The following is a 23803-nucleotide window of genomic DNA, read 5'->3' as shown; positions in this document are numbered from 1 at the left end:
GGACATAGGAAATTATTTTAATTTATTCAGTCACATACTAAGCTTGAACTAAGTACCTTGCACTTGGATGACACATATAAATTATTTGGAGATGGAACACAAAACACTGTGATTACTATAATGTGGCATCTAGGTGACATGACTGACTCATCATCAATAGAGTCCATATCATGGTTATTTCTCAACTAGTAGGAATGGCACTCTCCTGCATATATTTCTGAAAATGTTTGAAAATTCTGAGTATAGTTAAAGAAAAGAGCAAAGGCCCTCAGAAGAACAACTTTGCCCCTTTAACATTTTGCCCTAGTCAAGAAGCCATGAACAAAATAACAGACACTCTGTAGAAAACCATTTTATATATATATATATAAATATATTATAAATATATATACTATATATATTAATAATATATAATATATTTATAATATATTATTTATTATATATAGTATATAGTATTATATAATTATTATATAATATAATTATATAATGCCATTATATATTATATATAATATATAATAATATATATAATGTACATATAATATATACACACACACACACACATACACCCCCCCAAATTCAACTAAGCATTTGCCCAAAAAGTACTTATTTTGTCAGTGCACTTGATAAGTTTTGGATGCTCACTAATGACTTTCTTGAGTCTTCTTTGACAACAGATTTTGCCCTGTTGTGTGTTTAGATGTGGTAACTCATGGTTATACATACGCAACCAAAACATCCTAGGACCACTGAAAATTCAAGTTCCTCTACACAAGGGATCACCTTACATGAACCAGTGCTAACTGAATACTAGTTCCTTTCCATCTGTGTGATATTACTTCTATTAAAAATACTCCTCAAGTAAGGTTTGCCACATCTTTTCTCCCCATTGTCCCAATTTCTATTTAATAAATAAGTTTTATGTAAACCCTTGACAAGATACTTCAAGTCACAAAGCTTGTCTGTGTTTTTCAGCACTGAACATATATAATCAATTTCACTCACATCTGACCAGTCATGCAAATGGAATATAACTCATATATTAGAAGTTCAAAGTGAGATAGACTTGTGCCTTTCATTTATTCCTTATAATTTTATTTACATTTTCTGTTAAAAGTGATATATTTTATATAAGAGAATCATGAGATGCTTATTGAGGCAATGCACTGTGAATCCAAACTCAGTTGTAGTTTAAAATCTGTCAACTTTTCCCTGGATCTAGTTGTGCCAGGATACACTTGTCAGCTCTTCCAACAACATATGAAAGATAAGTCCTAAGCATAGGAAGCAAACCAAGGAAACTATTATTTCACCAGGGAACACAGTTCAAAACACATTTATTTATGCACAGCTTTAAATAGCTTTAGTTGTTTTTTCAGCTATCAATGCTTCAATTACTACCTTCTGTACTCTGCCACTGTTACATGAATTTTTTAAAGTATATTTCTAAAAACAGAATAGATAATTTGATGCAATGTGTACATATGAATATACTGGCTATAAACTAAAAGTAGCATAGCTAGGTGCATTTACATGAGTCACCTCTCATCTCACAAATGACTACATATACAAATTTCCTAAAAATTCAAAGGCCAGATCATACAGACTTGTTATAATAACTAACTTATAGATGCTTATTTGAAACAATAATGAGGAATACTGAAAAGCATTGGAAAGTGTGAAAACTTGTATTAATAATAAGTTTAGTATGCTGGACTTGCCTGATTTGTAAAACCATGTGAAATAAATAACTCGGTATTCATCTCAAGGGGGAGAAAACTTAGTTTTCAATTCCAAGAAAAACACTAAGGAAGAGTTGGCTTGATGAAGGCATATAAAGTATTTTAGGAAAATTCACTAGGCAGGCTGTTTAACTTCACTGATGCAGCAATCATCATTAGAATTCAGTATCATTATAGAGGTGAAGGACCAGTTTCCCTATTAACTTACTGAGTGCTCTCAGACAAATTACATAACCTCTCTGTGTCTCAGTTTTCAATCCTGTCACCTGTTCCCAGGTTCAAATGAAATATTTTTTGGCCATAGTCTGAAAAGTATTAAAGTCTATATAAATGTAGACTTGATATTCCTATGACTACTTCCACCAATCATGTAATAATGATTACAATTATTCAGTATTCACCACGAATGGGTGTTGTTCCAAGTGGTCTACATGGATTATCTCATTGAATTCTCACTACTTCATGAAGTAGATGCTATTATTTTCCCATCTGACAGATGAGCAAAGTCAGTCTCAGGAAGGTTAAATAATTTTTCCAATGTCTGATAGTAGTAGAGCCAATATTGGACCCCTGGAAGCCTGATTTAAAGCCTGCATTATTAAAGAATGTTATATTAATAGCATGAAAAATGGCTACAAATTCTAGCTGAGGACTCTAATGAAAATATGATGATTATTTGTAGCTATACATCTATCCCTTAAGTTCAGAAGGTCATAGGACAAATGCTCCCTTGAAAGAGCAGGAAAGTGTCTAATGTTAACAAAATTTAAATTGGTTGATAATATCAGTTTCTACAAATTGGGACAACCTGTAGCAGATGTTCTATTAATTGCCATATTAATCTAGAATTTTCAGATACATGAAGCATAAATCTTTCTTGGATGTTGGAGAATAGCTTAAACTAGTCAATGTGTTTTTATGCATAACCATGTGGTGGATACAACTAACTTTAATGATAATGAAGTAACTTGGGAAACTAGAAATGTATAGAAAACTCAAAAACACCATTTCACTCACTATTTTCATTTCTTTCTTTACCCAACCTGGTTAACAGAGTTCCTAAAATGGACTGATTTAAGTTTTCCCATCTCTCTTCACATCTGCAAGTATGGGGATGCTTAAGGAACAGTGTTAATTATAATCAGCAAAAAGCAAATGGAAACTATTCAAATCAGCCTGGATAATCTATAAATTACTAAGAGTTTCTTCCCTTTACAGTCCAGATTGTGTGTGAAAGTCGCTCAGTCATGTCACTCTTTGAGACCCCATGAACTATACGAATTCTCCAGGCCAGAATACTGGAGTGGGTAGCTTTTCCTTTCTCCAGGGGATCTTCCCAACCCAGGGATCGAACCCTGGTCTCCTGCATTGCAGGCGGATTCATTACCAGCTGAGTCACCAGAGAAGTGCACAGTCCAGATTACTTATTACCTGTCTCTGTCCCTTTGCATAGCTATTTGTGTTCCTGCCATGTATATGTAGAATGTCACTTGTAATTTCCTTTTCCCTCACTGGATTGCAGATTCCTAAAGAGTAAAGACTGTAGTACGGCCCAGATTATCATGCTCTCTATCCACTACTTTCACAGATATTCTGAGTCAAAGAATTTGCTAACCTGATATTTAACATGTCATATCAGTTATTTTTACCTATTTGTCATATCATTGCCAGCAACAGTTATCATGCAGTAGTCAAGAATATAGGAAATTTCCACACTAGGAAGTCAGCTGTTTTTACCTAGACTCCCCTGAATCTTTTTCACCCTTTGACAGACACTGAAATAATCTGCCTATATCATTGTCTGAATCAAGAACTTGAAGATCTCAGTACATTTTCTTGATTTACTTCAGACTCAGTAACTCTAGATAACTGTTTTTCTCTATTGAACAAGTCAATTCTAACCCCAAATTGCTGAACAGCACTGAATGTGAGAACACAGATTACTTATGTAATCCTTTAACTCTTCTGATAAGCAGGCCTATCAAAATTTTGTAATCTATTTGGCTGATCTACTCCAAATTGTTTTAGCATGAAATTTCTCATCTTGAAAATAAATTTGATATCCTAAAAATTAGAGAAACATCTAAAACGTGTATCTGCCTGAGAGTGCTCAGTCATGTCTGGCTCTTTGCGACTCCATGGACTGTAGCCCACTAAGCTCCTCTGTCCATGAGATTTTCCAGGCAGGAATACTGGAGTGGGTTGCCATTGCCTCCTCCAGGGAATCTTCCCAACCCAGGGATCAAACCCGAGTTTCCTGCGGCTCCTGCATTGGCAGGCAGTGGTACCACTGAGCTACCTGGGCATGCTATATGTGTACAGCATGCTGAAAAGGAAGAAAACTTGCCTTTCATCAGCTTGAATTACTGGATTATAGGTTCTATAAGGAAAAGATTTGTATGTACTGTGTTCACTACTGAAGCTCTTGAAAAACACATTAGTATAGAAACATGCTATTATATCACTTAAACCAATGAAAACCACCTTGAGGCTTTTTCACCTCAACCACTCCATGGGAACAATTTTCATTTTCTATCTTAACTTCATCAATCAGCATCAACTGACACATTGGATTACTCCCTCCCTCCTCCTTGAAACACTTACCTCAAATGGCTTCCAAGACTACAAACATTCAATTTTTCTCTCACTTTCCCAGCTGCCTTTTTCCAATCTCCTTTTCAGGTGCTTCCACTTTGACCAAAGATAAGAAATGAGATAATATTTGTTAAAGTCTTTGCATAATTTGGCAGCAAGTTTTAGGTTATAGAACTAAAACTTAAAGTAACAACAACAACAAAAAATAACCAAATTTGAAGAGGTGTGCTGACCAGAAGAAAGGGTTCTTTTATTCAGGCAAAGTAATAACTCTCATTAAAAGGTTATGATTAGCACTTTCTCACCATTATAGTTATTTATTCAATTGCAAATATCCACTATAAACAACTCCAGATTATTTGCTGCTTTTATACTTTTCCTACCTATGTATTCCTATGTTCACCTAATGTATTCCTTCCTCATTGCCTATTGATATTCCTCTACCCTGAAGGAAATCTTTGTTCTTAATCCCAATTTCTTTAAACAAAATTCTGGCCAAACACCTGGACTCCTATTTTATATTTCTATAGTGCTTTGAAAAGTATAAAGCAAATTAATAAAAGAGAAATATTGGGATACATTTTATGAAATAATTTAACAACTCCAAACAGTCTAAGGAACAAATTAATTTTTCTACCTTCTTTAGTGTCCCTAAACTTTGATGACCAATACAGACTGAAGAACATAACCATTTCTGATAGCAATAATAGCTATTATTTTAAGACGCTAAGTTAGTGTGATGCCTGTATCCATGGGAGTCTCCAGGATCTTTTCACGTTGTCTGCAAATATGTTGTGTGAGGCTTGAGTTTTGTTTTTGTTTTTTTTTCATATACTTCAACCAAAACATTGCATCACAAAAAATTGAATGTAGACATATATATGAGAATTATTAAGTCAGCATAAAAGAGATTTGAAAAATGTTAAACTAATACAACTCTGTTCATTAGATGTTTTTAATTTTGAAGATATAATTATTTTTCACACAATGTTATCTAGTTAAAATTTAATGGTCTTATTATTGGCATTTTCAAATGGATTAATATTTTAAAATTTCTGTTTAGTTTTTAATACCATACATATCAATAGCTATTATTTATCAGATATTCTTTACCACATAAACAAATGCTCCTTGGGGTTCTCAGTAATTTCTAATAGTGTAAGGGGATCCTTAAACCAAATGGTTTGAGAACTATTCCTCTAGGAAACTTTTCTCAAAATATGTCCACTGATTATCTGCATCAGAATTATTAATATCTGTGATACTTGATAATAATATAGGTTTCTGGACTCCATATAAATCCTACTAAATCATAACTTCTGGGGTCATGAACGTATTTTTAACATGACCCTCAGGTAATTATTAAGTACATTAATGTTAGAAAAATTTAATAAAGAGGTATATCGACTTTGGAGTCTGATGGATTCAAACTCTAGTTCTGCTACTTCTTGTTTGTCATCCTAACCTATACCACTTTCTGCCAACCAATTTCTTACTCTTACTTTCCCCTCACTCCCATCTCTTGAATCCTCCTCCAATTGCACATCAATTAAATACTTCCTCATTTCCAGAGTAAGATGGAAAATTTGTATGCAAGAGGTATTTAGGGGCAGCAATCTGGCTCTGAGTGAAAGTTGCTGTTGTTGTTCAGTCACAAAGTTGTGTCCAACTCTTTGCAACCCCATGAACTGCAGCACACCAGGTTTCCCACCATCTCCTGGAGTTTGCTCAAACTCATGTCCATTGAGGCAGTGATGCCATCCAATCATCTCATCCTCTATCATCCCCTTCTCTTCCTGCCCTCAATCTTTCCCAACATCAAGGTATTTTCCAGTGAGTCAGCTCTTCTCATCAGAAAAAGTTAGGGACTTAAAAGTTGCATTTTCATAGGAAGCACATTGCTTCTACTTAAGATTGTCTCACTTGGAGATGTGGAGATGATAAGAATTTGGAAGGGGGTTATACTGCCTAGGCTGTGCCTTGGCATCAACACTTACCTATTTGCTTCTGCTCTTGAACAGGGAGGACTTCAAAGGATTCTACTTTCTTTTCCTCACTTTGGGGCACACAGTACAGTGAAGATGGCAGCCATTTTGTCTTCCCTTGGTGCTGCCCCTGTCTGTTATCCTAACAAACCTTCCATCCACTTCCTCAATCCTTGCTGTGATTTGAATACACAGTTCTGACTAGAGGTCTGAAACTGATTATGATGTCATTATAACAGAAACCCAACAGAAATCATGAATTTTGCCCAGCTGTGAAAAATCGCTTTAAGAACCCCAGGCTTATTTAAATATAGCAAAATTTTTTTTTGGAAAACAGTGCAATTCAAGATAAAGTCCACTAGTGCTCAAGCTCAGAATCATATAGGCTGTTTTTTTTTTTTTTTTTTTTTTTTAATGCAGAGTCCTAGGCTTCATCCCAGGCTAAGTGTTATCAGAGTCTCTAAGTCCCACAAATGTGTAATTTTAATAATTTCCTCAGGTTATTATGGTAAAAAGTCCAAAAACCATTCCATGAGGAAATTTCAACAATAAAAATAAGAGAAACATAAGTGTATTTTGTATAACAACTTAGTTCCTTTGTTGATTGCAAATAGATAAATGATGTTACCCACATGCTTTTCCATACAGTCATAATATTTGCTTCAATTTATGTAAAACTTTATACTATTTTATCAGTGTGCCAGTTGTACCTGGATGAGGGAGGCTAATTCACACTAACTAAAGTCCATGATATCAATGTATAAATCAGATGCTCATGCATTAGTTTATAACTGGAAACATTGTAAACATAGGGTTGTTCAGTTTGATAACCAGCATCCTGAATCCATTAGATAAAACATGTAAAAAGTACAAAATTCAAAGTACATATGAACCTGAAAATCATTAAAAAATGACTCAGTAGATATTCTTAATGATTACTGCCTCAAGATTTAATTTGATCTATCTAGACATGGAACAACAGACTAGTTCCAAATAGGAAAAGGAGTAGGTCAAGGCGGTATATTGTCACCCTTCTTATTTAACTTATATGCAGAATACATCCTGAAAAACACTGGGCTGAAGGAAGCACAAGCTGTAATCAAGATTGCCGGGAGAAATATCACTAACCTCAGATATGCAGATGACACCACCCTTATGGCAGAAAGTGAAGAAGAACTAAAGAGCCTCTTGATGAAAGTGAAAGAGGAGAGTAAAAAGTTGGCTTAAAGCTCAACATTCAGAAAACTAAGGTCATGGCATCCAGTCCATCATTTCATGGCAAATAGATGGGGAAACATTGGAAATAGTGGCTGATTTTATTTTTCTGGGCTCCAAAATCACTGTAGATGGTGACTGCAGCCATGAAATTAAAAGATGCTTACTCCTGGGAAGGAAAGTTATGACCAACCTAGAAACCATATAAAAAAGCAGAGACATTACTTTGTCAACAAAGGTCTGTCTAGTCAAGGCTAGTTTTTCCAGTAGTCATGTATGGATGTGAGAGCTGGACTATAAAGAAAGCTGAGCACCGAAGAATTGGTGCTTTTGGACTTTGGTGTTGGAGAAGACTCCTGAGAGTCCCTTGGACTGCAAGGAGATCCACCCAGTCCATGCTAAAGGAGATCAGTCCTGGGTGTTCGTTGGAAGGACTGATGTTGAAGCTGAAACTCCAATACTTTGGCCACCTGATGCGAAGAGCTGACTCATTTGAGAAGACCCTGATGCTGGGAAAGATTGAGGGCAGGAGGAGAAGGAATGACAGAGGATGAGATGGTTGGATGGCATCACTGAGTTTATGGACATGGGTTTTGGTGGCCTCCAGGAGTTGGTGATGGACAGGGAGACCTGGTGTGCTGCAGTTCATGGGGTCACAAAGAGTCGGACACGATTGAGCGACTGAACTGAACTGAACTGAACCAATATCCACCATTAGGTGGGCAACTAAAGTATTCCAATCTGATAATCAGGGCACTCTCTTTCCTAGACATTGCTGGAAACATGCAGCTAGTTCTCTGATTTTCCCTAATGCATTTTTTTTTTCTTTCTGATAATTCAGTCTTCCATTAATTGATTAGATTTTACCTTTTCAATTTATGTTCACATTCTATTCATGCCTCCCCGGAACTCAACCACAACTTTTAGGTGTCCAAATTAAATTATCTACTAGAAGCAGTCCTTTGGGTTACTTTTGCAGGTGGCTTATCTTACTGTGGCTTCTAATTTTTCTCAACTTCACCTTGAATTTTTGACACCATTATACTGAAAAAGGCAAAACTATTTAGACAATTAAAAAAAAAAAATCAGTGGTTTCCAGGGATGGGGCTGTGGGAGAAGGAGATGAATAGGCAGAGCACAGAGGATATGTAGAGCAGTGAAAATACTATGTATGATACTATAATGGTGTATACATGTCACCACTGTTGTTCTGTTGTTTAGTCACTGTCATATCCAACTATTTTGCAATCCCATGGACTATAGCCTGCCAGGTTTCTCTCTCCATGGGATTTCCCAGGCAAGGATACTGGAGTGGGTTGCTATTTCCTTCTCCAGGGGATCTTCCTGACCCAGGGATTGAACCCACACCTCCTACATTGGCAAGCAGATTATTTTACAATTGAGCCACTAGGGAAGCCCATATACATCACCATGCCTTTGTCCAAACCCATAGTATCTGCAATGCCAAGAGTCTACCCTAAGGTAGACTTTGGGTGATTATAATGTATCAGTGTAGGTTCATTTTTGGTAAAAACAAACGAAGAACATACAACCTGGGTCTTTTCCTGGGATGGGAAGATACCCTTGGAGAAGGAAATGGCAACCCACTCCAGTATTCTTGCCTAGAAAATTCCATGGACATAGGAGCCTGGCAGCTACAGCCCTTGGGGTTGCAAAAAGTCAGACACAACTGAGTGACTGAGCACACACACACATGAGCATGTGGAGGGCAGAGTGCAAGGAAATCTCTGTACCTTTCTCTCAATTTTATTGTAAACCTAAAACTTCTCTAAAAAATAAAGTCTTAATGTTGATGTATGGCAAAACCAATACAATATTGTAAAGTAATTAACCTCCAATTAAAATAAATAAATTTATATTAAAAAATAAAAAACAATGTTCTCTAAAAAAACACATTCCAAATGAAGTTACTATAAATGATAAGTATGCCATACCATCTTTCTCAAAAGATGTTCAGTTATACTAGTATTTCCATCTTTTAGCATCTTTAATCTTTTTTTTTTTAATCTTATCTTCACTTTCTAAGGAAATGGGATGATTCCTGTTCTACCAATACAATGCAGTTCTTCTATGAGTGCTCATTCTTACCCACAGATTTTTTTTTTAATTAAATATTTTTTAAATGTATTTTTTTACAAGCTAATAATTAACACATATTTTTTGTTAAGATTGTAATCTATGATCATTTATCTACGAAATTCTTTGTTCAGGCCTTATAGATTGTGAAAATGTTTCAAAAGAGCAACTTGAGGGAAGCTAACCTTGTTGTTATTTCAAAGTTATGAAAACTCAGTATGAAACTTTTATTTTAAAAGCATGAGTTGTAAAAGGCAGAACAGTAAAATTAGTAGTAAAATGAAAGGATGTGTACTAAATTGAGAAGGATCTTGGACTTAGAAAAGGGTTGCAATGCTAAATCTTAGCTTTACTAGTTATATAACTGTAGGCTAGTCTTTTAGCCTCTGTGAATCCAGTCTTCACATTGGTAAATAAAAAAAAGTTGTCTCTAAAAAAAAAAAAAAAAAAAGTTGTCTCTATTGTATGGCTTTGGGTGAAAATCAAATATAGTCTTATAAGTGAACATACTTCAAACAGTTAAATGTTACAGGCTGAAATAATTTAATATTTTTAGAGTTGTTAGTATTAAGAATTATCATGATATCATGAGGACATAAATGGAGGCCCTGTGACAAATTTTGAAATTCAGGTATATCTGAATGACATCTCTCTCTCTCTTCCTCATGCACATACACAAACAAGCACACAATGGTAAAGTTTTAGGAGGGTGCTATAAAAAATACAGACTGCTATGCAAATATTGTGCATCACATATACCCCACTTGCATACATATTATTCTTTACTCTTTTTTTTCTGTCCTGTCCCTCTTCTACCCTGCCCAATTCTAGTTACCTTTCTTTAAAGAAAATCTGATGTGGTCACTCCCTAAAATTTATTTAATTGAACTTGAATTCCTTAGTTTGGCAGAATGACCCTGATCCTGACCTGCTTCTCCAAACTCATTTCTCCTTAACTCTTCCTCTTATTTTCTTTTTTTCTTCCATGTGTCACTGAAATGCCTATGCTTCAGCAACAGAAAATACCTTACTACTTCTCAAATATATTTCCTAATTCTTTGTACAAACATTTTGTTTCCTTTGCCTAGAATACTTTTGCTTTAACCTCCAACTTTCCAGATCCTCCTAGTGGGAAACAAGTTCTTTATCCCTATGTTACTATGGCATGTTCACTAGTTACTTCAGCCAATATTTATTGAGTGTTTACTATGCACCCAGCACTGTGCTAAAAAATGCTGGTGACATTATAATATAGCCATGGTCCCTCACAGATTTTAGGAATGTTCATTTTAAATAAATAACCTACAAATAACTATATAATTATATAGTTACATATAACAAGTAGTTATAACAAATTAACTACACATACACATACGTATACACACACACACACACACACACACACACACACACACACACACCTATGTACAAGGGCTTTCCTGGTGGCTCAACTGGTAAAGAATCCACCTGCAATGCAAGAGACCTGGATTTGATCCCTGGGTTAGAAAGATCCCTAGGAGGAGGGCATGGAAACCCACTCCAGTATTCTTGCCTGGAGAACCACCTAGGATAGAGGAGCCTGGCAGGCTGCAGTCCATGAGGTGACAAAGAGTTGGACATGACTGAGTGATGAAGCACAGCAAAACTATATATTTATAACTGTTAGAGTGCTATAAAGAAAATAGAAAGGGTTTTATAACAGCACATAACTAGTACTTAGTCAATGGGATCAGGAAGATCTCTCTCTCTGAAAGTGGGAATTAAAATAAGACCTGAAAGAAGAATAGTCATTAATCAGATAAAGAGGATGAGGATTATTAATTCAAGGCAGAAGGAAAAAATATATGAAGGTACTGAGGCACAAATGAGCTTGGTTCTTTTAAGAAACAATAGGCCAATATGACTGGAAAGTAATGATTAACAGTGATGGTGCCATGCGATGATGCTGAGGAAATGGGCAGGAGCATGATCATGAAGCTAGTGGAGGTGATGGAATACCAGTTGAGCTATTTCAAATCCTGAAAGATGATGCTGTGAAAGTGCTGCACTCAATATGCTCCCAGCAAATTTGGAAAACTCAGCAGGGGCCACAGGACTGGAAAAGGTCAGTTTTCATTGCAATCCCAAAGAAAGGGAATGCCAAAGAATGCTCAAACCACGGCACAATTGCACTCATCTCACACACTAGTAAACTAATGCTTAAAAGTCTCCAAGCCAGACTTCAGCAATACATGAACAGTGAACTTCCAGATGTTCAAGCTGGTTTTAGAAAAGGCAGAGGAACCAGTGATCAAATTGCCAACATCTGCTGGATCATCAAAAAAGCAAGAGAGTTCCAGAAAAACATCTATTTCTCCTTTACTGACTATGCCAAAGCCTTTGACTGTGTGGATCACAATAAACTGTGGAAAATTCTGAAAGAGATGGGAATACCAGAGCACCTGACCTGCCTCTTGAGAAACCTGTATGCAGGTCAGGAAGCAACAGTTAGAACTGGACATGGAACAACAGACGGGTTCCAAATAGGAAAAGGAGTACATCAAGGCTCACCCTCCTTATTTAACTTCTATGCAGTGTGAATCATGAGAAACACTGGGCTGGAGGAAGCACAAGCTGTAATCAAGACTGCTGGGAGAAATATCAATAACCTCAGATATGCAGATGACACCACCCTTATGGCAGAAAGTGAAGAGGAACTAAAGAGCCTCTTGATGAAAGTGAAAGAGGAGAGTGAAAAAGTTGGCTTAAAGCTCAACATTCAGAAAACAAAGATCATGGCATCCAGTCCCATCATTTCATGGCAAATAGATGGGCAAACAGTGGAAACAGTGTCAGACTTTGTTTTTCTGGACTCCAAAATCACTGCAGATGGTGACTGCAGCCATGAAATTAAAAGACGCTTACTCCTTGGAAGGAAACTTATGACCAACTTGGACAGCATATTAAAAAGCAGAGACATTACTTTGCCAACAAAGGTCCATCTAGTCAAGGCTATGGTTTTTCCAGTGGTCATGTATGTGAGAGTTGGACTATAAAGAAAGCTGAGCAGCGAAAAATTGATGTTTTTGAACTGTGGTGTTGGAGAAGACTCTTGAAAGTCCCTTGGACTGCAAGGAGATCCAACCAGTCCATCCTAAAGGAGATCAGTCCTGGGTGTTCATTGGAAGGACTAATGTTGAAGCTGAAACTCCAATACTTTGGCCACCTGATGTGAAGAGTTGACTCATTTGAAAAAACCCTGATGCTGGGAAAGATTTAGTGCAGGAGGTGAAGGGGATGACAGAGGAGATGGTTATATGGCATCACCGACTCGATGGACATGGGTTTGGATGAACTCCAGGAGTTGGTGATGAACAGGGAGGCCTGGCGTGCTGCGGTTCATGGGGTCACAAATAGTCAGATACGACTGATCGACTGAACTGAACTGATCTTGAAGAACCTTATAGGCAATATTAGAGATGAACTTTGGCATAAAACTTATGGGAAGATTTCTGAATAAAGGAGAAAAGAGACCTGCTCATATTTGTATTTTAGAAAAATATGTTTTCTATTTCTCCACTATGTTGAAAATAGAATACCTGTGTCGGATCCATCTCGATATTTGGCAAAACTAATACAATATTATAAAGTTTAAAAATAAAATTAAAAAAAAAAGGTAAGACTGTAAACATGTTGAAGGAACCAGTTCTTGAGAAACTAAGCAGCATACTCGGAGAGTTGCAGATCTCAGGTTTATTACTCCAGTGGGCCCAGTGGAGTTAACACTCCAAGCTCTGAGCCCCAAAGTGATTACAGAGTTTTTATAGACAGACTGTAGTGGGAAACACTAGCTGGTAATAGGCTAGCTTAAACTAAGGGGTTTTGTGTGCATGGGAACAGTGGTCAAGATGGGGAGAATGATGCCTGACCTGGAGAGGTATGGTTAAGCAGGTTTGCAGGGGCTGGGTGACTGGAAAGAGCAGGACAAGGGTGAGTGAGATAAACTTCAGTTCCTAGTATTGCAAGTCTCCACTTTCTGAGACTACATGACCTATGTGATCTAGACCTTGCAAGGGGCAAGCTGAGTTACAGAGGCAGAAGAGAAGGAGGTTATGTAAAATTTTACCTTTTCCTCTTCAAACAGAAGGAATGTTAATCTAGGTGGGAGATCTAGGTTAGTTGGACTAGGTTGGGGCTAAATTGCCATAGCTCTTGAATAATATACTTAACTGGGCACCACATTGTATATCAATTGAGTAACCACTGAAAATTTTATGCAGGGAAGTGACATGATCAGATTTCCATTTTTCAAAGATTACTGTTAGGTAGTTAGAATAGGAAACAGGAGTCCAAAATGGCAGTGGCTAAAAGACAAGGAAGGGAAAAGCCTGTGAAAATAGAACAAAGGAAGGTCAAAGGAAGGTCCAAGGATGTGAATGAGGACCTCACGTAGAACAAACAGCACTCCTGGCTAGCCCAATTTACATAGGGCAGGCCGGGGCGGTGCGGGGTGGGGGGGGGGTGGGGGTGGAGGGGCGGGGCGGGAGGAGGAAAAAACATAAAAAGAGGAGCCAAGGGGCCAGGGCTGTCTTTTCTCTTCGCGTGTTTGGATCTGCATGCCTTCACGCCTCGAGGATGTATTTTCCTGCTATTTTCTAAATAAAACTGAGCTGTAACATGGAGCTGTAACACTGATCTGTCTAAGAGCTATAACACGGGCTGTTCAAGACCTGAGAGCTACAACACAGTCTGTTCAAGAGCTGTGACACACTGAGGGCTTTAATGTCTGTCACTTCAAATTTTGTTGAGATGAGACAGAACTGAGGAGATTACACTCGCCTGACATTACTTTGCCCCACATGTGAAGAATTGATATTAGCTGTCTAGGAAGGAATGCAGGGTGATACACTAGGCAGTAGTCCAGGTATGATAGCTTGGAGGGGGTGGTGGCAGTAAATGGACATGGTTTGGACTAGGATGTTGACATTAGAGTAGGAGACAATTGAGCAGATATATATGAGATACTATTTTGGAGGTAGAAGCAATAGGACTTGTTGACTGATTGGATAGGGTGTAAGGGAGGACAAAAACAAATCAAGGATAACTATTAAGTATCTGAAACTTGGCAGAGAGAAGTACCACTTATTGAGATGGGGTCACTAAAGAAGATTAGTTTTAAAAGGTGGGTGAGCAAATTCATTTTTGTGCATGTTAATTTTGAGATGCCCATTAGACATCCAAATAGAGATTTTGAATAGGCAGTTAATTATATGAGTTTGGGGCTCCAAAGGGATTTACACTTGGCTGTCTACTTATACTTCAGACTCTGAAGACTTGTAGACGTGAAGTATACTTAAAGACTCTGACACAACATGGAAAATTTCTTTAGGGTAACACTAATGATTTATTCATCTATCAAATCCTGTGTATTATGTGTACCAAACACATAAGAAGTGCTTGATAGATCTGCTTATTTGAACTAAATTATGCAGTCAATTTTAGTCACTTTCATCACAACTCTAACACATAGTCAATGCTACACAAAAAGTTACCAGTAAGTTAAATGTTTTGTCTTTACAAGACAAGTGGCAGTTTGATATATTTTTTTTAACGAATTAGCATTGCTCAGTAGATATTCTATCACTGGGATTTTGGAGTTAGAAGTATTTGGAACACAAATTCTCATAAAACACACACACATGTTGGAACTTCCAGGTATGGCTAAATGAGGAGGTCAGGAAATCTTTCCCTAAAGCATTATAAACCTGGACAAAATTAACAAAATAACCATTTCAGCACTCTGAAAACTGACCAAAACTATATACCCATCTGAGGAGTGTTTATTCCAAACATCTCTGACCTTGGGGTACAAAGAATGGGAATCTGTGGCATTAGGACCTGGAGCTGCTCCCATACCTTCCACCCCTCAGTTCATTCAGCACAGAGATTCTTCCAGGACTTATACACTAAAAACCACAAAACACTGCTGAGAAAAATTAAAGAATATTTAAATAAATAGATATTTCATGCCCTTAGATAGGAAGATTCAATATTACCAAGATAGTAATTCATCCTAAATTGATGGATAGACTAAATACAATGCCTATGAACGTCCCAGCTGGCTTCCTTGCAGAAACTGACATTGACAAGCTGATTGTAAATTTCAACTGGAAACACAAGGGACCAGAATAGCCAAAACAAACCTGAAAATGTGGAACAAAATTGGAGGACTCAGACTTGCTAATTTCAAAACTTAAGATAAAAACCACAGTTAATCAGACAATATGGTATTGACCCAAAGATAGGTACATGGATAAGTGGAACAGAATTCAAAGTTCAGAAATAAATTCTAAAATTTACAGTCAGTTGATTTCCCACAAAGGTACCAAGACAATTCAATGGGGGACAGTGTAGTCTTTTCAACAAACGGAGTAGGACAACTGGATATCCATATTTGAATAAAAATAGAGGGGCAATTTCCTGATGTTCCAGTGGTTAGGTGGAGAAGGCAATGGCACCCCACTCCAGTACTCTTGCCTGGAAAATCCCATGGATGGAAGAGCCTGGAAGGCTGCAGTCCATGGGGTTGCTGAGGGTCAGACACGAGTAAGTGACTTCACTTCCACTTTTCACTTTCATGCATTGGAGAAGGAAATGACAACCCACTCCAGTATTTTTTTTTTTTATTCTTTTTTTTTTATTTTTACTTTACTTGTTTATTATTCTTTTTTTTTCTTTTTTCTTTTTTTTTTTAATAATTTTAAAACATGTGTTCCCCATGTGTTTGTTGGTCTTGTGAAAGAGCTCCTTCCTGTGGGAATCCAGAAACTAGCTGTATGAGCCCTGTAGGAGGCCAAGCCTAAGGCCCCCCACCCCCTACCACTATAGACAAGGCACTCAGGCAGCAGAAAGTAGCCCCTGGACCAGCCGTGGCTGTGTATCTACAAGCTGTTTATTAGATCTGTGATTTGCAAATACTTTCTACTAGTCTGTCGCTTTTAAGTTTATTTTCTTATTGGTGACTTTTGAGGAGCAGAAGTTGATAAATTCAAATTGATCAAGTTTGTCTTCTATGGGTCACACCCTCAGTATTGTATCTCTGCCCTGCTCAAGGTCATGAAAATTTTATCTTTTTTCTTCTATAAGTTACTTATTTTAGCTCTTAAATTTGGGTCTGTGATCCATTTTGAGTTAAGTTTTTATATATGGCTTAGCATGAAGCAAGGGTCTAATTTCTTTCCCTATTTTTTTTTTCTTTGAATGCACTACCTGGCTTGCAGGATCTTAGTTCCCCAGCCAGAGAAAGCACCAAGTCCTAACCGCTGCTGCTGCTGTTGCTGCTAAGTTGCTTCAGTCATGTCCGACTCTGTGTGACCCCATAGATGGCAGCCCACCAGGCTCCCCCATCCCTGGGATTCTCCAGGCAAGAATACTGGAGTGGTGAAACCACTTAGCAGCAACAGCAGCAGCAGCGGTTAGGACTTGGTGCTTTCTCTGGCTGGGGAACTAAGATCCTGCAAGCCAGGTAGTGCATTCAAAGAAAAAAAAAAAAACAGGGAAAGAAATTAGACCCTTGCTTCATGCTAAGCCATATATAAAAACTTAACTCAAAATGGATCACAGACCCAAATTTAAGAGCTAAAATAAGTAACTTATAGAAGAAAAAAGATAAAATTTTCATGACCTTGAGCAGGGCAGAGATACAATACTGAGGGTGTGACCCATAGAAGACAAACTTGATCAATTTGAATTTATCAACTTCTGCTCCTCAAAAGTCACCAATAAGAAAATAAACTTAAAAGCGACAGACTAGTAGAAAGTATTTGCAAATCACAGATCTAATAAACAGCTTGTAGATACACAGCCACGGCTGGTCCAGGGGCTACTTTCTGCTGCCTGAGTGCCTTGTCTATAGTGGTAGGGGGTGGGGGGCCTTAGGCTTGGCCTCCTACAGGGCTCATACAGCTAGTTTCTGGATTCCCACAGGAAGGAGCTCTTTCACAAGACCAACAAACACCACTTTTTACATGGACTAGCCCTGGAAGGGATGCTCCTGTGCAGAAAGTCCCTTTAGTCAGGGTTACTGGTAGCTTTTGGAGCACCTTATTCTGCACCAGCTTTAACTACTAGGCTCTGAATGGAGACCCCAGCACCCAGAACTTTGGCCTCTGTGGGAAGGAGTCTGCTATTCAGGCTGGGTTGTTTGGTTCTTTGAGCTTCTGTATGTTTAATTTCTGGGTTTTTTTTTTTTTTTTTTTGAGAATTTGAGGAGGTAGGGGATTAAAAGAGAAAGGCATATTAAAAAAAATAATAAAATAAGCTTGTATACAGAGTATTTGAATAACACTTATGACTCAATAATTATTAGGAAGAAAAAACAAATTAAAAATAGGCAAATAATTTGATTCAACATTTTGTGAAAGAAGATATGAATGGATTAAAAGGATATGAAAAGATATGCAACATCATTAATCATTAAGTTAATTTACTCGCCAAGTCGTGTCTGACTCTTTGCATCATCAATCATTAGGGAAATGTAAATCAAAATACCAATTAGAAACTGCTACATATCCACTGCTGCTACTACTGCTGCTTGCTAAGTTGCTTCAGTCGTATTTGACTCTATGCAACCCCATAGACGGCAGCTCACCAGCCTCCCCCATCCCTGGGATTCTCCAGGCAAGAACACTGGAATAGGTTGTCATTTCCTTCTCCAATGCATGAAAGTGAAAAGTTAAAGTGAAGTCGCTCAGTCGTGTCTGACTCTTTGCGACCCCATGGCCTGCAGCCTACTAGGCTCCTCCGTCCATGGGATTTTCCAGGCAAGAGTACTGGAGTGGGGTGCCATCGCCTTCTCCAACATATCTACTAGAATGGCTAAAATAAAAAAGACAAACGGTATCAAGGTTTGAGGATGTAGAGAAAGCAGACCAACTATGCATTGTTGGTGGGAATATAACATGGTACAGACACTTTGGAAAACATTTTGACAGTTTTTTAATAAGTCAAACAAAATTTTCCCACATAATAGCCATTTTACTTTATGGCCTCTAATGAGAATAAATAAAAATATATGTCCACACAGAGGCATGTTGTCACTATTCATAGAAGCATTACCCATAAAAAGAAAATAAATGGAAAAAATGTAAATGTCCAGCACCAAGTAAATGAATGGGAGAAGGCAATGGCACCCCACTCCAGTACTGTTGCCCGGAAAATCCCATGGATGGAGGAGCCTGGTAGGCTGTGGTCCATGGGGTCGCTAAGAGTCAGACACGACTGAGTGACTTCACTTTCACTTTCCACTTTCATGCATTGGAGAAGGAAATGGCAACCCACTCCAGTGTTCTTGCCTGGAGAATCCCATGGACGGAGAAGCCTGGTAGGCTGCAGTCCATGGGGTTGCACAGAGTCAGACATGACCGAAGCGACTTGGCAGCAGCAGCAGCAGTAAATGAATGAAAAAAATGTGCTATATTTACACAATGGAATACTATTCATCACTTAAAAGGAACAAGTTGATACATGCTACAACATGAATACACCTTAAAAGTATGCTCAGTGTAAGAAGCTAGGCACAATGGACCATGTATTATAGTATTCCATTTATATTAAATGTACAGAAAAGGCAAATTTACACAGAAAGAAAACAGAAGAGTATTTGCTTAAGCCTGAGGATGGGAGAAGAGATTTACTGCTAATGGGTTTCACAGAATTTCTGGATGATGGAAAAATTTTAAAACTGAATTGTGATGATTGTTGCACAATTCTATTAATCTACTAAAATCATTGAATTATACACTGAAAAGAATAAATTTTATAGTATGCATTGAAATGTAGTATGAAAAAGTGAAAGTATTTTTGCTAGAGAATTCCATGGACAGAGGAGCCTGGCAGGCTACAGTTCATGGGGTCGCAAAGAGTCAGACATGACTGAATGACTAACATTTCCACTTTTTCACTTTTTCATACTAAATTCAAAAAAATCTGTTTTAAAAAACACAGGGATGTTTTAAATGGAAGAACTTGGTGGATTTCCTTTATGGAACCTACATGACTTTTGTTAGGCTTAACTCTATGTACTAATTTTCATAATTTCTCCATTTACACTAACACTACTTACAAAAAAATGAATCACAAGCCTGTATCTCCAGCCCCAATTGCTAATACTTTTCCCAGTTCTGGTTTCATATATCCAGTTATGTTTCTGACTACTTCCTGCTAGGAAGAAAGGCAATGCTGAACAATGTACAAACTAATGCAAAAATGCACTCATTTCACACACTAGAAAAGTAATGCTCAAAATTCTCAAAGTAAGGCTTCAACAGTACACAAACTGAACTCCAGATGTTCAAGCTGGATCTAGAAAAGGCAGAAGAACAAGAGATAAAATTGCCAACATCCACTGGATCATAGAAAATGCAAGAAAACTCCAGAAAAAACATCTACTTCTGCTTCACTGACTACACTAAAGCTTTTGATTGTGTGAATCACAACAAACTGGAAAACTCTTAAAGAGATGGGAATACCAGACCACCATACCTGCCTCCTGAGAAACCTACATGCAGGTCAAGAAGCAACAGTTAGAACTGGACATGGAACAATGGGCTGTTCAAAATTGGGAAAGAATATGTCAAGGTTGTGTATTATCACCCTGCTTATTTAATTTATATGAAGTGTACATCATGCAAAATATTGAGCTGGATGAAGCACAAGCTAGAATCAAGAATGCAGGGAGAAACATCAAAAACCTGTTATGCAGACGACACCACCCTTATGGCAGAAAGCAGAGAGCAACTAAAGAGCCTCTTGATGAAAGTGAAATATGAGAATGAAAAAGCTGGCTTAAAACTCAACATTCAAAAAGCTAAGATCATGGTATCTAGTCCCACCACTTCATGGCCAGTATGGGGAAACAATGAAAATAGTGACAGACTTTATTTTCTTGGGCTCCAAAATCACTGTAGATGATGACTACAGCAATGAAATTAAAAGATGCTTGCTCCTTGGGAGAAAAGCTATGACAAACCTAGACAGCATATGAAAAATCTAATACATCACTTTGCTGACAAAGATCCATATAGTCAAAGCTATGGTTTTTCTAGTAGTCCAATAGTCATGTATGGATGCTTGAGTTGGACCATAAAGAGGGCTAAGTGCTGAAGAATTGATGCTTTTGAACTGTGGTGCCAGAGAAGACTCTTGAGAGTCCCTTGGACAGCAAGGAGATCCAACCAATCCATCCTAAAGGAAATCAGTCCTGAATATTCATTGGAAGGACTGATGCTGAGGCTGAAACTCCAATACTTTGGCCACCTGATGTGGAGTCAATCATTGGAAAATATTCTGATCCTGGGAAAGATTGAAGGCAGGAGGAGAAGGGGATGACAGAGGTTGGGATGGTTAGATGGCATCACTGACTCAATGGACAGGAGTCTGAGCAAGCTCCAAGAGATGGTGAAGGACAGGGAAGCCTGGTGTACTACAGCCTATGGAGTCGCAGAGTCGGACATGACTGAGCAACTGAATAACAAAAACTTTCTGCTAACTCCACTTCTCTACCTCAATAAGACTTCCTTCTCAAATTTTCCATAACTATGTTATTACTGCTTTTTGTATCTTCTCATACCCTTAGTACCAATATATAACATCTCATTATGATACGTTTTACTTATTAATATAATTGCACTTTTGATAATTCATGCTTTTATTTTTTTGCTAGTAAATTAAACTGTGACCTACAAAGGCAACTTTCAATGTTTTTTTTTTCCCCTACATTCTCAAAACAATCATCACAGTGCTAAGTATAGAGAAGGTGATCATTAAATGGATGTTTCAATTTAAATTAATAATTCACATTCTTGCATTCATTTATCCTAAGTTTATGAGCACCTACTATGTGTAAGGCACTGGGTTCACTGTCATCAAGGAAGCAAATAAATATATGATACATAATCTCTCTTATGAAGGCATGTATAATCCAGCTGTGCAAGTGAAGATTTAGCGATACAAGACTACCATTCAGAAAAGATGTCAAGAAGCAATGCATGATTAAGAGAAATGAGGAAACAAAATCAGTGATTCTGGGATCAGAAAAAGAGCTAAACTGGGTCTTTAAAGAGATAAAATGTTTCTTTTTATTTAAAACATAGAGAGGTTGAGAATATTTCAGGCAGTAAAAATGGACTAAGTGAGAAGGAAAGAAATTAGAATTCAAGGTTTATGTAGAGGATTGGGGAGAAAATTAAGTTTAAAAAGTTGATTAAGGTCAGAAATTGAACAGCCATGGAGGTCTAATTTAGTTTTCCAGACATAATTCTTTTAAAATAGCCATTTACTGAGCACTTAATATGTGACTGGTGGTTTACATACATACATACATAGCTGGCAATTGTTGCATGTTGGATACTGGGCATCCATTTCCTCATTCTCCTAATACTCTGATTTTCTCTTGAGAAGAATCTAATGGGACTATAACTAGAAGCCTTACCCTATTGTAGTGAAAGGGCAAACAATTAAATTGACAGTGACTGAAGTTTCAGTTTATCTTATCCTAAACCATGATTAGACTACTTTGGTTATGAGGTCCTGTGTTTTTGCCTTCCTAGGTATCCAGAGATACTTCAGTTCCTGCCTGTTTCCAGACCTGACTCACCAGTCTTCAACAGATTCTGTGAGACCTCGTTATTTTCCAATGAATTAAATTTTGAGTCAAACAGCCAGAGTTGTTTTATATTGCTTGTAACTGAAAAGTCCTAAGTGACATATTATTATTAGGAATTAGTTGGGCTTTCCTCATGGCTCAGATGGTGAAGAATCCGCCTGCCAAACAGGAGACCTGGGCTCGATCCCTGGGTCAGGAAGATTCCCTGGAGAAGGGAATGGATCTCCACTCTAGTATCCTTGCCTGGAGCATTCCATGGACAGGGGAGTCTGGCGAGCTACCGTCCATGGGGTTCCAAAGAGTTGAACATGACTGAGCAACTAACATTTTAATTCACTGTTACGAATTAGTTATGTATTATTTTCCACTTTTCATTGATAAAGAGAATGTGGATTGGTGAGATTAAGTAACATTCCAAGGCCATACTAGCAACTGGTAAATATGTGTATGATTGACTCTAATCTAATTCTAAAAAATTATTTACCAAGACTCAAACCCAAGTTTGTCTGACTTCAAAACTGTTGTTTCTTTTTTTCCCTTTACCACTCTGCCTTTCAATGAAGATTCACTGCAGAGTTTCAAGAAGGGTAGAATATGATGAAAACGGCATTTTAGAAGGGTTAGCTTCACAATAGAATATAGGCTAGAAGGGAAGGAAGAGAGCTTGAGGTAGGGAGATAGATGACAAGGATGAGGTAAATGACTCAGATGGAAAATAACAGTGGTCTGAAACAATGAAATCACAGAATGCATGAGAGTACAGAAGGGAATAGTAAATAGAATACTTTATCAGTTGTCATAGCTATATCTCTAAAATGTGCATCCTATCAGTTTATACTATTGTATAATGACTTTGGTTCTGTGGTTTTAAATTTCAATACAGTAAGCATATGTCTTTTTACTGAATTAAACAGAATCTCATAGTAAGCATATTATAAACTTAGAAGCAAATTCATATCATTTGTAGTTAAAGTATATATACATCACTTGTAGAAAAAAAATGCACTTTGTCTAGTAATTTTATGATCAAGCAATATTTTATGGCTTTAAATTCTTTCAAATCATCAGAAAGCCACAGGAAGGAAAGGATGTCACAAAATCCAAACAGTTATTTGTAAGGGTTGGCCTAAGTTTTCCCCACAAAGTTAAAAATAAATGGCTCAGAAGAATGGTTAGTCTACTCATGGTCTTCACTTTCCAGGCAACCTGAGCCTCTAGAAGCAAGAATCCTTTTCTGCATTAAAAATAGCTGTACATGGGGAGAAGAGAGGAGAGCGTGAAATGTATGAGAAGAGTAACATGGAAACTTACATTACAATATATAAAATAGATAACCAACAGGAATTTGTTCTATAGCTCATGAAACTCAAACAGGGGCTCTGTTTCAACCTAGAGGGGTGGGATGGGTAGGGAGATGGGAGGGAAGTTCAAAAGGGAGGGGATATATGTATACCTATGGCTGAATCATGTTGAAGTTTGACAGAAAACAACAAAATTCTGTAAAGCAATTATCCTTCAATAAAAAATAA

General features: G+C 37.4%; 1 protein-coding gene across 6 annotated transcripts in view; it reads right to left on the bottom strand.

Annotated features, from left to right (window-relative positions):
• The window catches only part of FAM133A (family with sequence similarity 133 member A), an 82343-nt gene that overhangs the window by 18945 nt on the left and 39595 nt on the right, over window positions 1–23803 (bottom strand). For all 6 annotated transcript variants that reach the window (XR_011565402.1, XM_070784953.1, XM_070784948.1 and 3 more), the window contains exon 3: window positions 4344–4430. The gene's annotated coding sequence lies outside the window, so the exon portion shown is untranslated. The remainder of the gene's footprint in view (window positions 1–4343; window positions 4431–23803) is intronic.

This window comes from Bos indicus, chromosome X, assembly GCF_029378745.1.
Source record: "Bos indicus isolate NIAB-ARS_2022 breed Sahiwal x Tharparkar chromosome X, NIAB-ARS_B.indTharparkar_mat_pri_1.0, whole genome shotgun sequence".
Classification (NCBI taxonomy): Eukaryota; Metazoa; Chordata; class Mammalia; order Artiodactyla; family Bovidae; genus Bos; species Bos indicus.
Note: the sequence above shows the minus strand (reverse complement) of the source record. Positions and strands in the feature narration are given on the sequence as shown.